The 14,292-nt window shown below is 42.0% G+C and overlaps 1 protein-coding gene across 5 annotated transcripts in view; it reads left to right on the top strand.

The window, feature by feature from the left end:
* The window catches only part of HSD3B7 (hydroxy-delta-5-steroid dehydrogenase, 3 beta- and steroid delta-isomerase 7), a 78,734-nt gene that overhangs the window by 26,156 nt on the left and 38,286 nt on the right, over nucleotides 1-14,292 (top strand). The window lies entirely within an intron of this gene.

Here is a 14,292-nt window from a genome sequence, read left to right on the forward strand (position 1 = left end):
AGCTGAGGGGGAGAAGGAGCTGGGTTCTCAGGAGTTTCCTCCATTTCTCCTTCTGGGTCTGCTGCTGTTACTCCCGAGTCATCCTCGTCTGATGAGTCCTCTGATGGGGCCATAACACTAGGTCAGGAGTGGGAAATCTTTGGTCCTCCACAGTAACAGCTGGTGGCTTCATATCATTGGGGTAGTAGAATCCGTTCTGGAGTTTAGTCTGAATTTTCAAGAAGTTCAGCACCTTGGACAGCTCCTTAAAAGTTTAGACTAAAACCCGGAGCAGATTTCACTGCCCCACTGACATGGAGCCACCAGCCACCACTGGCTCTTCCAGATGTTGCTGAACTACAGTTCACATCAGCCCTAACAAGCATGGCCGATGGTCAGGGATTATGGCAGCTGTAGCTCAACAACATCTAGAGAGCCAAGGAAGGAAGTAGAAGGTCCAGCGCCTATCTTCATCCCAGCAAATAACCAATCATAATTTGAAAGGAGCATCTCATGATTTGTCTCCTGATGTGACCAGAATGTTATGGAACATATTGTGCTTGTGAGAGCCAGCTCCTGATACCACCTCCGCTGAGGGTGGCTGCATGACTTACTTTGCAGAGGACAGTCCTTTCTTTGAAGGCACCATCCAATCAAAATTTTAGGTTTCTTAAAGTTGAAGAATCCTAAGAAGGGAGAGCAGGAGGCGGTTTGAAGTTTTCCCTCAGCGGTTGCACTTGAACAGCAGACTGAGCAGACAGTCACACAAGTCGCCTGGTCACAGTTTCCCCCTCTATGACAACATGTATTGCTATTTGAATTATAGTCGTTTCTAAATATGCATCTATGCTAATATATGAGCATATGAAGCTCTGTAGTTATCTTTCCCCTTTAGTCCTTGTTTGGGGATGTATAAGTAGCCCACGGTACATAGGCATATTGCTTATTCCTGATACCTGCACTGGGCTCCTACTGGGAGGATGGGCAGGATATAACTTAATAAATAAATGAATAAATGTATGTATGTAATGGTTTTGACAAATTCCTGATCTCATGGACGCCTCGCCCTTTATCTTCCTGGTCTCAGTGGAGAAACTCAAGGTGGAGTTTCTGCTATGCTATTCCATCTCTCCAAGAGAAAGAGTTTTCTGTATAACAAGGCTGTAGTCTGGCTGCCTTCTACTACATGCAGACTGATAACTACAATTTGCATCATCTCAGCCATTGGTAAAGCTTGCTAGGGCTGTTGGAAGTTGTTGTACAACAGCGTCTGGAGGGCCAAAGGTTCCCCACACCTGACTTAACTGAGGAAGTGGTGTGTGGTTTTTGTGTCGTCAGGTGTGTGTCATTTTGAGCCAACATTTGAAGGAAATGAGAGAAGTGGGGAAAATCCATATGTTCAGGAAGGGAGTTCCAGGCATCAAGGACGGTAAGGTGAACAGATGTCATGATTTTTGGAAAGCAGGCCCAGATTCTATGTAAAATGCAACGATTAATAAGTAGGTCTATAACAAAGGTCACATATGTATTTATTTTAAAATGTTCATGTCCTGATTTTTCCAGTATGTTAGAGCAATTTACAGTAAGGGGGACAGGGGAGAGAGAATAGAACAAGTGTTTATATTAAAAAATGGAATAGTTTATCCTTACAGTATACAGTGCCACTCTAAAAAAAGATCATAGGGGTATTTTATGAAACTTAATGTTATAGGTGGAGTGTTCAAATCTTACAATCCTTGCCAAAATTTAAAATTAAAAAGGGAGTGAAAGGGTCAGACTGTAAAGCCCAGCTGGTTGCCCTGTGGTCTCCACCCTTTCTCGCATGCAGACCTAAGTCGTAAACACCTCTAGTTTCTGATCCAAAGCTGCACACAATTGCTGTGAGATAATTTGTTTGTTCAAACACATCCTTAAGTCCCTTGCTTCATTTTTGATTATTCAGCAACTTGTGAGTGTGAGTGTGAATACTGTGTTTGCACTTGGCACACGAAGTGGCCTCCACCACCCTCTCTGGCTACTGTGCTGCATTTGCAGTATTTTAACTTTTTTGCATCTCAGAGGAAAATGCTTGCTTGGGTGAGTGTCCCTTAGTTGGTGGCAGGGCAGGGTCCAGGAGGTGGTTAAGTGAGAGAGATTATGCTTGCTGGCTGAGTGGGGGGTGGGGTGCACTTGGTTTGATGTGCAAAGATCTGAGTAATGGCCTCTGCCTCCCTTACCAGCGGAGAGACCACTGTTGCTATCTTATGGATAAAAAGAATTATTCTACTACCTCTGTATGTGTGTGTTTATTGTTAATGTTGTTTTAGGCTACTTAGATGTGCAGCAGCCAAGGCCAGCACCCTGTAGGTGTTTTTTTTTTAAAAAAGCAACTGAAATGTAACTGTAGTGATTACTTTTGAGAAAAAATAACCAGTTACTTTCAGAGCAATTGTAATGGTAATTGCTCCTTTTTTGGGCCTTGTAATTGTAACAGTAATTTATTACTTTTTAAAAGTAATCTTCCAAGCTTTGGCTGAGAGTTGTAGGAGACCCCTCTATTTCCCCCACAGAGCTACAATTATCAGAGTTCCCCAGGAAGGATGATTGGTGGTTAAAATTTCTGTACACATTACCTGGCTGGAGAAGTGCACTGAAAAATTTGAAGAAGTGCAAATTTCAAAGGTTGGCCGTGTTTCAGTACTTGTATTGTTTTGGAAAGTGAAAATTAGGTAGGTTTACCTTTAAATGCAAACTGAATCGAATTTCTCCTACAGTAGGCCTATTGAAATGGATGGAGCTAAGTTAGCATGTCCATTAATTTCACTGGGTCTGTTTTGAGTAGGTTTGACATTGGATATAACCCAGTACAAAGAAAGGCAACAAAAATAATCTGAGACGTCTATCAGAGCATAAAAACTATAAAAGCTTTCAGCAGTGTTCAAGTTGGAGCAAATTTTTTTTAAAGAGAATATAAAACAGATCTACAGCTGCTTGTTTAAAGTTAAGTCAATATTTTTTTATCCTGTCTCAAAGCACAAATGCTTGTCCCCCACATGGCTGTGGGCGGACCTAAATATAGTACCCATTTTCCAATTGGTTGGAAGACAATCTTTATTTATTAAGAGATTTTTATAGTTGTGGAACAAAGGTGGTATACAAAATTAAAAATATAATACATTCATAAGAACACAATGCAATAAAATAAATGCAGCTGAAAACAGGCAGGAATTAATTAGGTATTTGAACTAAGCACCAACAAAGGCCTGGGTACATAGGTAAAGTTTTAAAGAGGCGCTGAAGTGTTATCAGGAAAGTGACTACCTCGTTTTAATGGGAAAAGGGGTGTCACAAAAGAAGAGTCTGTCTCTGCCCATTGCTGCTGGTCAGGCCTAACGCCAGAGGGTGGCCAGGTTGGGCCCTGGCTGAGGGTCTCTGTGGCCCAGAGGGGCCCTTCCCCTCTTTACAGTGGGAAGGTGATGCTCCCATTCTATGATCTGCAGCAGTGTCATGTCCTGCAACCTGACTCTGCCACGGATCACAGAGAGGGAGCTCTCAAGCACCCCCTCCAGACAGCACAGACTTTGACATGTCCACTTCCTTGCCCCACCTACTTGTCCTGTCAGTGTGAATGGCGTACACACCGCACACACATGCCTGCCATCAACCAAGATGGCAGCAGGGACTTCCCTCAGGGTTTGATGCCCCTGTTGCCATCATTGTTGTGAGAAGTAGTTGGGATGCGCAGGCAGGCTTATTAGCCCCACGCAGCCTGTATTGGGAGTAGGTGTTCGGCTAAGGGGCCATGGGCCCAGGGCAGGCTGGTGCCCAAAGGCCCAGTCATGCTTGGTGCCAGCCCTGCTGCTGATTGAGCCTCCATTGGCTGCAATACCATCAGAGGAACCTCTCCAGATGAACACAACAAGTAGGAATGAAAGTGCTCCTGTCAGTAATCTGATCTGAAGTTGTTTAGGGGTTTATTGGTTAGAATCAGAACCTTAAACTTGGCTGACTAGTTTACTGGCAGCCAGTGAATGCGTGTACTGTGTGAGCATTACAGTGAGGCTCCCCAGTGATGATAACAGCTTCTGGTCCTACATGACAATTTTTCAAATTGGTAACAGACCTAGTTTTTAAAGAGCACAGATAGGGAGATTGTAGTATGAATAATATTGCATGTGAGGAGGCAACTCACGTGGACTGACAGACTTGCTTTATCGCTGCCAGATCATAAAAATCGGAGTGCAACTTGAAATGGCCCAAGTTTCCTGCTGTCAAACTTAATAAAGGCACTTGCGCATAATTAATGACCACACTCTGAATGATTATTTGCGTGGGATTTAAAAGAAAGAAAGAAAGCAGGCAGAGCAGCATTTTGTTTGCTGGCGTGGATGCCTCTTGTTGAGTTGTGGTGCCAGGTTTGTGCTGTGATGTAAGGCCCTACTGGTGTTTCTCTACACCTATCACCTTTCCCAGCAAATATCTATGTAGCCCAAGCCTACACATGTCTTTTTTTAAAAAAAAATCCCTTAGAATTCTGTCGAATTTGCTCCCAGATATGTACACACAGATTTCAGCCTTAGGCCTGGTCTATATCCGGGGCCAGCCCTACCATTAGGCAGTGTAAGACAATTGCCTGAGTGAACTGACTTTGAGCGTCATGAAAGGGTGGCAAATTCTTAGTTTTTTAATTACTGTAAGCAGTTTTGCTCTCACAGATTGCATCAAGTGTCAACATAACTTGGACAGCCTTGAATAGAACCTTGATGTGGGTAAGAGATACTGTTTGTTGTTTCACCTCCGGCAGCCCTCTCTGCTTATGCTACAGAATGACGTGGTTGAATTCTGAGCTGGCAGAATGGGCTGTGCCACTCTAAGCTAGGGGTGGTGGATATGCATTTGAAACTGTCCTATTGTAAACGACTCTTGTAAAAAACAACAACCCAAAAACCTAACTAGAAGCTCCAGCCCAGTCTGCTCTCTATCATGCTAGTTTTACACTTAAAGTCCCCCCCCCATTTTAAAAAAGTGCAGCTCCACCTGGATTCCGTAGTGGTACAGCCCATTCTGTTAAATGTGTCTGAGGCCTCATAGCTGGCCTTTTAAAATTCCTGCTCTTTGTCCCTCTGTTAATTAGTTACTCTGGCTAACCCACTGAGTAACTGAGAATGCTAATTCAAACAGGAGCTGGCATGAGTAAAAAATCTGGTTGCTGGGAATCAAGTGGAGAGAGTGTTATGATGCTCACGTCCTGCTTGTGGTCTTCCTGGAAGCATCTAGTTGGCCCCTGTGAGAACAGGATGGTGGGTGAGATGTGCCTTTGGGCCTGATCCATCAGGGCTCTTCTGTGTGGCCAACAACAAATCTGTGGATTTTTTCAGAAAATAAGTTATCTTCCTGCAGCCAGTTAGAAGTTTTTAGACTCTGGACTTAATGGTGTTCTGGGGCTCCCTTTCTTTAGATTTTAAATATGTATTGCCACTATTTGAAGTAAGCTAGCTCTGCTGAATTTTGGGGGGAAGGCGGGCTACTCACTATATTAGAAGCTCAACTGGAGTGCATACCGCAGGTCAGAAAAGGTACCGCCAGGGCCAAGAAGATGCCAGCATGGTTAACGAGCAAAGTCAAGGAAGCTCTTAGAGGCAAAAAGTCTTCCTTCAGAAAATGGAAGTCTTGTCCGAATGAAGAAAATAAAAAAGAACACAAACTCTGGCAAAAGAAATGCAAGAAGACAATAAGGGATGCTAAAAAAGAATTTGAGGAGCACATTGCTAAGAACATAAAAACCAACAACAAAAAATTCTATAAATACATTCAAAGCAGGAGACCATCTAGGGAGGCAATTGGACCCTTGGATGATAAGGGAGTCAAAGGTGTACTAAAGAACGATAAGGAGATTGCAGAGAAGCTAAATGAATTCTTTGCATCTGTCTTCACAGTGGAAGATATAGGGCAGATCCCTGGACCTGAACTAACATTTGCAGGAAGGGATTCTGAGGAACTGAGACAAATAGTGGTAACGAGAGAGGAAGTTCTAGGCTTAATGGACAATATAAAAACTGACAAATCACCGGGCCCGGATGGCATCCACCCGAGAGTTCTCAAAGTGGTCTTCGCATATAACACCTATTCTGGCGCGTCTGCACTGGCTCCCTATTTGCTTCCGGGCGAGATTCAAGGTGCTGGTTTTGACCTATAAAGCCTTACACGGCGTGGGACCTCAATACCTTGTGGAACGCCTCTCTCGCTATGAACCTACCCGTTCACTTCGTTCAGAATCTAAGGCCCTCCTCCGGGTACCAGCTCATCGGGAAGCCCGGAGGGTGGTTACTAGATCTAGGGCCTTTTCTGTGGTGGCCCCTGAGTTGTGGAACAGCCTCCCCGAAGAGGTACGCCTGGCGCCTACACTTCTATCTTTCCGGCGCCAGGTAAAGACCTTTTTATGCTCCCAGGCATTTTAATCTTTTAATTTTCTTAATCTTTCTACTTTTAACATGTATCCTTCTTAATTTGTGTTGTATTTCGTTTTTGTTGTGCTTTCTGTTGTTTGTTTGTACATGTTTTTGTGATTTTTTACTATGATATATTGTATTTTATCTTGTTTGTTCACCGCCCTGAGAGCTATTCTGCTAAGGGCGGTATATAAATTGAAATAATAAATAAATAAATAATAAAGAACTCAAAGGTGAAATTGCTGATCTGCTAACTAAAATATGTAACTTGTCCCTCGAGTCCTCCTCCGTGCCTGAGGACTGGAAAGTGGCAAATGTAACGCCAATCTTCAAAAAGGGATCCAGAGGGGATCCCGGAAATTACAGGCCAGTTAGCTTAACTTCTGTCCCTGGAAAACTGGTAGAAAGTATTATTAAAGCTAGATTAACTAAGCACATAGAAGAACAAGCCTTGCTGAAGCAGAGCCAGCATGGCTTCTGCAAGGGAAAGTCTTGTCTCAGTAACCTATTAGAATTCTTTGAGAGTGTCAACAAGCATATAGATAGAGGTGATCCAGTGGACATAGTGTACTTAGACTTTCAAAAAGCGTTTGACAAGGTACCTTAGCAAAGACTTCTGAGGAAGCTTAGCAGTCATGGAATAAGAGGAGAGGTCCTCTTGTGGATAAGGAATTGGTTAAGAAGCAGAAAGCAGAGAGTAGGAATAAACGGACAGTTCTCCCAATGGAGGGCTGTAGAAAGTGGAGTCCCTCAAGGATCGGTATTGGGACCTGTACTTTTCAACTTGTTCATTAATGACCTAGAATTAGGAGTGAGCAGTGAAGTGGCCAAGTTTGCTGACGACACTAAATTGTTCAGGGTTGTTAAAACAAAAAGGGATTGTGAAGAGCTCCAAAAAGACCTCTCCAAACTGAGTGAATGGGCGGAAAAATGGCAAATGCAATTCAATATAAACAAGTGTAAAATTATGCATATTGGAGTAAAAAATCTGAATTTCACATATACGCTCATGGGGTCTGAACTGGCGGTGACCGACCAGGAGAGAGACCTCGGGGTTGTAGTGGACAGCATGATGAAAATGTCGACCCAGTGTGCGGCAGCTGTGAAAAAGGCAAATTCCATGCTAGCGATAATTAGGAAAGGTATTGAAAATAAAACAGCCGATATCATAATGCCGTTGTATAAATCTATGGTGCGGCCACATTTGGAATACTGTGTACAGTTCTGGTTGCCTCATCTCAAAAAGGATATTATAGAGTTGGAAATGGTTCAGAAGAGGGCAACCAGAATGATCAAGGGGATGCAGCGACTCCCTTATGAGGAAAGGTTGCAGCATTTGGGGTTTTTTAGTTTAGAGAAAAGACGGGTCAGAGGAGACATGATAGAAGTGTATAAAATTATGCATGGCATTGAGAAAGTGGATAGAGAAAAGTTCTTCTCCCTCTCTCATAATACTAGAACTCGTGGACATTCAAAGCAGCTGAATGTTGGAAGATTCAGGACAGACAAAAGGGAGTACTTCTTTACTCAGCGCATAGTTAAACTATGGAATTTGCTCCCACAAGATGCAGTAATGGCCACCAGCTTGGACGGCTTTAAAAGAAGATTAGACAAATTCATGGAGGACAGGGCTATCAATGGCTACTAGCCGTGATGGCTGTGCTGTGCCACCCTAGTCAGAGGCAGCATGCTTCTGAAAACCAGTTGCCGGAAGCCTCAGGAGGGGAGAGTGTTCTTGCACTCGGGTCCTGCTTGCGGGCTTCCCCCAGGCACCTGGTTGGCCACTGTGAGAACAGGATGCTGGACTAGATGGGCCACTGGCCTGATCCAGCAGGCTCTTCTTATGTTCTTATGTTCTTACTCATTCTGCTAAGTGGGGCCCTGGTCGTCTGCCCTGATGGCCATGGTAGCGAATTGCTTTAAACACAAAGATAGGCCACATCCATGTCATACCTTTAAAGCGTTATTATGCCACTTTAAACTTTAAACTTTGGCTTTCCCAAAGAATCTGGGGAACTGTAGTTTGTTAAAGGCACTGAGAGACGTTCAGAGACCCTATTCGCCTCACAGATTTAGAGTTCCCAGAGTGATTTAACAATCAAACCTTCTTCCCAGGATCCTTTGGGGAAGCCATAGCTGTTAAAGTGGTGTAATGTACTGCCTTCAAGTCGATTCTGACTTATGGTGACCCTATGAATAGGGTTTTCATAAGGCTGAGAGGCAGTGACTGGCCCAAGGTCACCCAGTGAGCTTCATGGGTATGTGGGGATTTGAACCCTGGGCTCCCAGGTCGTAGTCCAGCCACCTTAACCCCTACACCACACTGGCTCTCAGTGTGGTGTAATAGCCCTTTTAATATATGGTACAGATATAGCCAAAGACTTTCCTAGAAAGAGCAGAATGCTATCTGTTTGAATGTGATACCAGGTATTCCTATGAGGATGCACGTGACCTATCATGCACTTATACCTGCAGGGTCCCCTCCCACTTAAAGCAGGCTCAGAAGAAGCATTCTATTGTAACCAATAGAAAGGTTGAACAGTGTGTGTGTGTGTGTGTGTGTGTGGTGCCCATGACAGTTTCTTTGGGTTGCAGATGTGCCCACAGCAGGATCGAAAATTATGTTGACCCCTGCTCTGTCCTTTGTCTAGGGAGCCTCTGTATTCTGAGGTCAGTTCAAAACATGGGCAAATTAGGGCACTTAAACCTCCAAAGAGATCAATCAATCAAAGAGATCCATGGACAAAATGATGTTCTTTGCTTAGCTGGAAGAAGATGTATATATTTGTTCTTCTGTTAATGAGTTACCACTTTACATATTGTGTTCATGTGGCTGGATTAACAACTTGTTCACTGGGAACTTGAACAGGGCAACACAATCTTTTCATTTTTTGTGTTTAATGTACATTATGTTTTGTACAGCATGTGTATCATGCTGTTTGTTATGTTACCATGTTGCAAACTGCCCTGTGGCCTTTTGACGAAGAGCAGTATATAAATATCTCAAATGGATAAACAGTAAAACTGCCACCATCCTGCACATTTGGGTTTAGGCGGAAATATATTCAGGGCAAAATGCACAGCTGGCCTAGCAACAAAGGCAAACTAGACAATCTCCAAAATTCCTGGGGTGCCAGATGGATGGATAGATTCAGGTTGCATTGATCAACCTTTTCCCCCCTTAATGTGTACTTATGGAAAAAGTGGAGACACCACAATTGTTAGTGGTGCCCAGGGTAGATTTGATTTAAATCATTATTTAAATTGCTTCTTTGAAGGGCTCAATTTTAATGATTTAAATCACTAGTAAGATTCTATTTAATCATCTTTTTTTAGTAGAAGTGCATTATTGTTTAATATAGTGCTAATACATATTCAAAGATGTAGCCTTCATTAGAAGGTAGGTGCACACTAAGCAATTATTCTGAATTGTTTTCAGATTATCATAAAAAAAATAGGATGATAATTTGGTTGTTTTAGTACTAAAGCAGAATGAATTTGTGAAGTAATTCAGGAGATGAATCAGCTCCAGCTGTTCAGTTACAATGTTCAGATGACTGGGGGAGGGCTGGTGTTGTCCCTGTCTTCAAAAAGGGTAAAAAGGAGGAACCTGGGAACTTCAGACCAGTCATCCTGACATCAATCCCCGGGAAAATTCTGGAGCAGATTATAAAGCGATCAGTCTGTAAGCACCTTGAAAACAATGCAGTGATTACTAGAAGCCAACATGGATTTAGCAAGAGCAAATCCTACCGGACTAATCTTATCTCATTTTTTTGATCGAGTAACCTCCCTGAACAGAAGCACCCCACACTGCAATATTTTGTTACAGGGCCTCACTTGTGTTTGACTTATTTTGTGAGGATTTTTTTTTGTATTATTTTGTTTTTTTAAACAGAACAAAAAACTAACTAAGAAGTGAGCAAGTTTTTGAGTACATCAAAACTCCTCCATCAGGCTGAATGTTAAACAAGAGTTTTGATGTGCTCAAAAGCTTGCTCACATCTTTGTTACCATTTAGCCCTGTTTACTTTTAGGATCTTTTTCTAATGTAGACCTATACGGTTACCTGCATTTTGGTCAAATTTGTATGACGGCTACAGAGATAAAATATCTTCCCCCCCCTTTTTTTTTTAGGTATTAGAAATAATGTGCCATATAGTCAGGTTTTTATGACAGGATAAATTGTTTGAAGTTTGGCCTTCAAAACAGGATGTTTGTCTGAAAATGTAATTTAAAAAAAAAAATCTGTTGCATATCCATCTGATGCTTTGCATACAGTACAGGACAGAGCCTTAAAGCATGTAATTTACTTAACCTATATTCATTTTAAAAGTGTACTGATTTTATCTGTGTTTTAATGATAATAATTTCATGTATCTTTGTTTTTAATAGCTTGTGGGTTTTAACTCCGTGTTATCTACAATTCTTTATGTACTTTATGTATACCACTTAGAGAGCATTGTGATTTAAGCGGTGGCATAAATCTTTCTAAATGAATAAAATAAAGATGTAACTGTTTCTTCAGGAATAAAAACCAACCCAAGAACAAAATGATGGTTTGCAGTTAGTCCATTGTATCAATAATGGCTTTTAAAGTGGGCCATATATAGGATTTGGCATCTATTAGATATTATACCTATGTGTGATGTCAAACCTGTGGTTGAATTAATGAGAATAAAAAATATCTAAAACATTAATTGGAACATAGAAACACTACCACACTTGGTAAAAATTCTTTCAAGAATTGTCAAAGCAGGGACCTAACGGAGTTATTTTTCCTTGTAGAAAATGTAGTTGGTTGTAGGTTAAATAAAACATATTTGCAAATACTGTAGACCGTGGCCAATATGAATTTCACCACATGCACCACATGATATATATTGCATCCCTGCCAGAAATTAAATGGATGGTTGCAGCAACACACTGTACGTGTGCCAGCCATGTGAAGAGTGTTTGGAAATTTTCAACGGGTTCAAAATGTAGCTGCCGGGCTAATAAGTGGCACTCGCTGAGAGGAATGTAGAACTCCTCCTGTCTTCATTGCTGACTGAATAAAATAAAATGGTTGGTAGAATGCTCATAGGCCGCTCTTCAGCAAACTCTCTGAGTGGCTTACAACGAACCATGAATATTGCGCTTAAAACAACAATTTGTAAAAACCAAAAATTCGAAACAAGACACAGCGTAACACATCAAATAAGATGCCGGCATGAAACTGCAGTACAATTGCAGTTGAAATGACAGCATTCAGCCTTCCCCAACCCGAAGGAAGGGCTGTGTAGGTCAGTGGTGGACCATCTGCTTTGCACACAGTATGGTTGGCATCTCCACGTAGGGCTGGGAGAGACTCCTTTCTGAATCCTTAGAGAGCCACTCTGAGTCAGTGTAGGCCGGTGGTTCCTAAATCTTTTTCCCCATGGACCACTAAGAAATGTCTGGAGGAGGTCTTGGCAGACCACTTAGGGATTTTTCTACCCAAGTGGCAGTTGTAATTCCTTACATTTGTAATACAATAAATGTAAATGTACTGCCTTCAAGTCGATTCTGACTTATGGCGAACCTACGAATAGGGTTTTCGTGAGGCTGAGAGGCAGTGACTGGCCCAAGGTCACCCAGTGAGCTTCCTGGCTGTGTGGGGATTCGAACCCTGGCCTCCCAGGTCGTAGTCCAGCACCTTAACCACTACACCACACTGGCTCTCTTGTAATACAGTAGAAGAAATAAAAGTGCTTATCGTCAGCCACAAATCTACAGACACACCACGGATCACCTGAATGAAACCCACAGACCGCTGGTGATATCCCTGTAGATATCCCGGTAGCCCTGACAATCCGCTGAATGTCGGTGCTTCTAAAGCACTGTGCAGAGGGTTTTACACAAGGCTTGTAGGTGCTGCTGACTCCCTTTTGGCCTAGCCATCATCTACGAGGTCAGGTGCAGGGCAAGCGGGCACGGCTTGGCCAAAATGCCCCATGGGCTAACAGGCTGGTAGTTCCTCATTGCCTCTCTAGTTAACCGCTTCTCTCTGGCTCAGTGGCTACCTCTCTAGCTCAGGGGTAGCCTCCAGATGTTTTTTTTTTGGACTACACTCTCATCATTCCTGACCACAGGCCATGCTGGCTGGGGCTGATGGGAGTTGTAGTTCAAAAAAGTAACTTTTCCAAGCTCTAGTCATGATGATGTAGTCCTCAAAGCTGCAGGAAATGAATGGTAAACTTTTCTTTTTGATGATGAGATATTTTTTCCTTTCTCATTTCCTTTCGGTCATCATATACATATATATAGTGGATCAAAAGGGGATTCAAAGTTGCGGTGAGCTAACTGCTAAGTGAACATTGTCTGGTTTCCCCCCCCCTTATCTGCTTTCGCTCTAAAGGGTTTCCTTCTAGTGTTTGGGTCTTTTGATTTCACAGGTATGGTCTTTTAATAAGTTTGTGCTTATACTCATATTGTCTTCAGAGTGTTCTGTAAGCCACAGATTGTTGTTTAAAATTGGGTTTTAATGGTATATAATATTTGTACATTTTTACCAACTTATCTTATGCAGGTTTGTGATAAGGCATCATTTAAAATGTATTGGCCAATTCCTTAACTATTTCTGCTATTTTCAGTTTTACTTGGGGAATGTGGGCTTCGTTTGTTCTTGATTAATTTTTTTTAAAAATGCTTCAGCAGGTATGCGTAGTATATTAAGATACTTACATATCTAAGAACTGCTGTGTTGTGTGCATGTTGTGTAGATTCCCCTGATGAAGATGACTGGAAACACACTGGCAATTAATTCTGTAATTTATTGGCCTTGTATTAATTCTTGCTATTGCCAGGGCTATTCTGCCCAGTGTCAGCTGTGTATGGGTGCCTCCAGACTGTCAGTATCTTGTGGGAGGGATTCAAGCGTGTACTGGGAAATTTAGGTTTGTGCTTTTAAAGTGGATGAAAGCGTTCCCTTGCCCTAAGCACAACGAATCCACTTTAAGAAAGAAATTGACTTTTTGCAGTTAGGAAAGTGACAGGGAAGTTCATTGAAAAGTGTGGAATGAACAAATGATTAATGGGAAGATATATAAAATACCTCACAAGCTCCTTCTTGTATAATTTCCCTGCTAATAAATCAGAAGAAATGCACAATGAAGATCAGACAGAATCTAAACTCTGCATAAGCTTTGGGTGAAGACACATATATTGCTCTGTTGGTTCCAGTGCATCTCCATCTCTCTTTTCCGAAAATGGGGGCACATGACGTTAATCAGACCTGACCCTTTTTATTGTAAAACCTGGTGGGATCAGCTTCAGTGCTTTTTTTTTAATCTTCAGACAGATTTTGCAGCTGATCAGCAGATCAACCTGTTTCCCCTACAGGTATGGCCAGTGGAAACACTTTGCTGCGGGCAACTAGTGTGCTCACAGCTTTTGTGCATGCAAATCAGGATGAATGGTCAATGAACAGATAATCTGGAAGAGCTCTTAATGAATTTTAAATTTGCCAGGAGCAGCAAAAGGTCTGTGACCAGTATTAGTGATAGGTGTGATGGTGAGGCAGACTTGAAACTCCTGAACCCCTTCCTATTAAAGTGTATACACATTATGTTATATAATGTTTAGGTGTGCAATATGATGGTATGCCTATAATGTGTTTTATTTTTATAATAAAAACATCTCGATTCTTTGACACAAGAATTGTATACTTTTTAATTACTATTCCACAGAGGACAGTCTTTTTCCATTTACATGCTATGCCCAACCCTTTCCAACTGACTCCACTCTAACTGCACTTAACTGACAATTCCAAGATCTTAAAGAGATATTACATCACATCTCCGTTTCATAACAATGAATTAATACAATAACATTTTTTTTAACATACATACTCCTTATATTTCAA

The sequence above is a fragment of the Rhineura floridana genome, chromosome 11, assembly GCF_030035675.1.
Source record: "Rhineura floridana isolate rRhiFlo1 chromosome 11, rRhiFlo1.hap2, whole genome shotgun sequence".
NCBI classification, from domain to species: domain Eukaryota; kingdom Metazoa; phylum Chordata; class Lepidosauria; order Squamata; family Rhineuridae; genus Rhineura; species Rhineura floridana.